Here is a 3,576-nt window from a genome sequence, read left to right on the forward strand (position 1 = left end):
CTCCTGTTTATCTCTGTTTAAAGGCTTACAGTGGGAAATAGTTGGCTATGCCCACTGGGAATATATTTCAGGAGCTAAGTATATTTTAAAAACACCCTCTGTTTCTGCAAACCCTGGAACAGTTTTAAGAATCGCTGGATGAGTACTGGAATCAATGCATTTAAACAGTGCTATGTCTGTATTTGTGTGTGTGTGTGATCATAGATACACAATTAAATGTATTCTCCGAAAAGAAACCTTTTCAATGGTGAATTTGAAATAATGACAAATCAGGTCAAGATTTAAACTTCCCCTAACCATTTAATAGCACTTAAATTAAGAAGTATTTACCAGTGCAGGTTTGGCTAGGGCTTTAAAGGAAAATGAAAGTGGTCGAACCACAGGAAATCAATGGCCTAATTGTCTGGAAAAAGAGTTCATTGCAGTACCAGGATAATCTGTGAGAGCAATAGCCTATTCTGTAGGTTTAGGGAGAATATTTGTCATTTAAGTTCTACAGCAATAGTAATTCCACAGCTTGTGAAGTTGTGAGACTGACTGGGAGTTGAGAATGCCGTATAGCTTAGGCGAGGGAGGGATTCGAGAAAGACTGAAGCAGGGATATTCTCTTTATTCTGGTAGAACCAGTCACCTTTCCTTACTTTCTTTCATTATAGATAATGCTATTTTAAAAACAATTTTAAATGCAAAATTCATTAAGTGTAATTTATTCTCTTGGTGAGTCATCAAGTTTGGGGCAGTTTAATTAAATGCTGCTTCTGCAGATTTTAATTGGGTTTCAGTTGTTGAGGTATACACCCAGCCTGGTGTGCAGCTGCAGTGTGAGCTGCAGGTTATGCTCTTCTGGGTGGAGGGAAATGGTGGGACCACCAGGCAAGGGGCTGTGACCTAGTGCTGACAAAGGGCACAGGAACCTGTGACACTGGTGGTGGGTGTAGGAGTGGCCACTCACCTAGAGAGTCTGTAGGACTCAAATAAATGATGAGAGTACCCCAGACCGAATTGGAATGGGCACAGGGACTGTGAGAGTACAAAATCCCAGGGATTCCTTTGACGAGGGTCCCTCCCCAGATGCACCGGCTGGAGCTGTTTCTGTGTTACTGCACCACGATTAAATGACTTAAAGGAGCCAGGCGTCTGGGACTCTGCTGTGGGAAAACCAGGTCTGAGCCAGTGAGGGAAACTTGTCTGACTGGGAGTGTGGGGTATGCAGGGAGTCAAGTGGGGCACCCATCGGGTCACTGGAACTGCCCACTGTGAAGGGGCTTCAGTCCCAGCAGTGAAAGTTTGGGGTGATGGTCGTGTGGCTGACAGAGTGGCTTCTGGGTGGTCAGACAGGGAAGTTTCCTCAACATCAGTTTTCCTCCTAGGACACTCAAAATTAAACAAATAAAGAAAAAACGAAAACAAAACAAAAGAAGAAACAAGCAAACAAAAAACCCACCCCAACTTTAGTAAAAGGCAAATCCATCATTCATTCTTATCAAACAGGAAAAAATGAAATTTGAATAAATGTATCATTTATTGCATATCTTCTTAGATAAATGAATGGTGATGTATCTTCCTTAGATTTGCACGCTGAACTTCCATGTATGGGGTATTTTAATCTAAATATCTGTATGTTTTCATAGTTACTAATCAAGGAGAATCGCCCCCTCCCCCCCCCCTTTTTTTTTTTTTTTTTTTTTTAGGCTTAACAGCTAAAAATTGAAACCCAAGTTTAATGCTGCTGACCTTAATAACAGTTTCATGTTTTGAACTTCTAATCACTTTAATTATGAATATTGGAACTATTAAATTATTAGTGCTGGTCGTAATAGTATCTGAATTATGAATGAACATCATCTTCAGACAGCCTCTCCCTTCTGGCAGAAGGAGCTGTCATGGGAGCTGTTCCTGTGCTCTCTGAGGTGTAGCATGTGCTGCAGAGATCTTCTTGGGATCCAGTAATACTAGACACAAAGGCGGACATTGAGAGTTAGATGATAATGATGGAAAGCAGTGGTTGATGCAGAGAGGCATTCAGGAAGGAGTCAGCTGTGTTTCAGCCTCCTTTGTAGGTTTACTTGCTTTGAGGAGTAACTGCCATAGAATTCACTGAGACCTCTCATCCTACCCAAAATATGGGTTGTTTTTGTCGGTTATTCCATCTAGAGTGCCCAGGATATGAAAGACCTTAAAGGCTCATCTTTTTTCTCTGTATTTGGGAATAAAACTGATAAAAATGAAAGGCTCCTCTGCGTGAGAAGAGCGGACTCGCTCACCAGTTAGGCTGAGACTTGGGAACAGCCAGAGGAGGATCACAGATCTTCCAGCCTGTCAGTGCAAGTGCTGAGTACAGATGCTTTTGCAAGCAGAAACACAGGATGCAAATATTTAACAAAGCCTTGTCAAGCTCACAGGAGGGATGCAGAGTGCAAGTGGATGTTTAGGGCAGAGTGCCTGAGCAACAATCTGCTGTTTGCACCAACTCTAGTGGAAGTCACATGTGCTCTCCAGTTTAAGAGCTGATCCATGTAGGCGTGCTGTATTTGCATATTCTGGACATAGTAAAGAGTAACTCCAATAGTAAAATCAATCTAGTGGTTTCCAGAGACAAAAGTGAACTAACGTTGCAGGAATATGGTTGTCAGGGTTGATGCTGATGTAAGGAAGATAAGAATAGTGTAGAGTTCAGAAAATCCTAAAATAGGAGTTGGAAGGGAATAACTATTTATATATTCCCCTATACTTTATATATATATAACATATATATAAGATATCAGCTGGAGATAGCTTACCTGGCAGTTTTGCTGGGGTTTAAATAGATAGTGATGGGTATGGTCACAGCAGGAGAGTTGCACCCTTTTCTGAGGGTGCAAAGATGTCTTGCATCAAGCAATAGAAATTGAAGGAAGAGATTTCCAGTAATTGCAAGTTGTCAAGTGGAGTTTTGTTTGAGGGGAGAGCATGTGGGCAAAAAAGACAACATTAATTTAAAAAAAAAAGAAAACAACATAGAAAAGAAGGGATAGGTAGGAGACTGGTGGGTGGTGGTAGAGAGAAGAAACTTGCTGACATTTCTTTTTTGTATTTTTTCTCTTAAAAACGAGCAAACACTACTCATGTCTGCTTTAAAATATACTTTCAACAGCCTCTTGTGTTTTGTAGGACTTCAGAGAATAGCTTTTTTTTTTTTTTTTTTTTTTTTTTTTTATAGGCACTGTGTGCTAATGCAAGCAGATTACAGGCAGTCATTAAATTTCCTGAAGTGGTTGCAGTAGTTGAAATCAGAGCAGAGACTGAAAAATACCCCTTGCCACTGATTAAGGTTGTTATGCCTAATCTGTGTGGCGCTAGGAATTTGTGCGTTCTCTTCGAGACAGGGAAGTTGAGTTGTACTACAGATGTTTGCCTGGTGTGCTGTTGTGACAGAAATCGGGACAATTCCCAGCTTCCCACTGTCCCTGGTGATATCTAGCTCTGGGTATCTATGTGAATGCTGTCAAAAAGAGGCCATGTTGTAGTGCCTCACAGGAAGACCCACACAGCAAAGCCTTTCCACCTTTTTAGGGTCACCATCAAATGCTGTTGATG

Source organism: Empidonax traillii, unplaced genomic scaffold, assembly GCF_003031625.1.
Source record: "Empidonax traillii isolate 1590-97213 ecotype Southwest subspecies unplaced genomic scaffold, ASM303162v1 scaffold2118:size37621, whole genome shotgun sequence".
NCBI classification, from domain to species: Eukaryota; Metazoa; Chordata; class Aves; order Passeriformes; family Tyrannidae; genus Empidonax; species Empidonax traillii.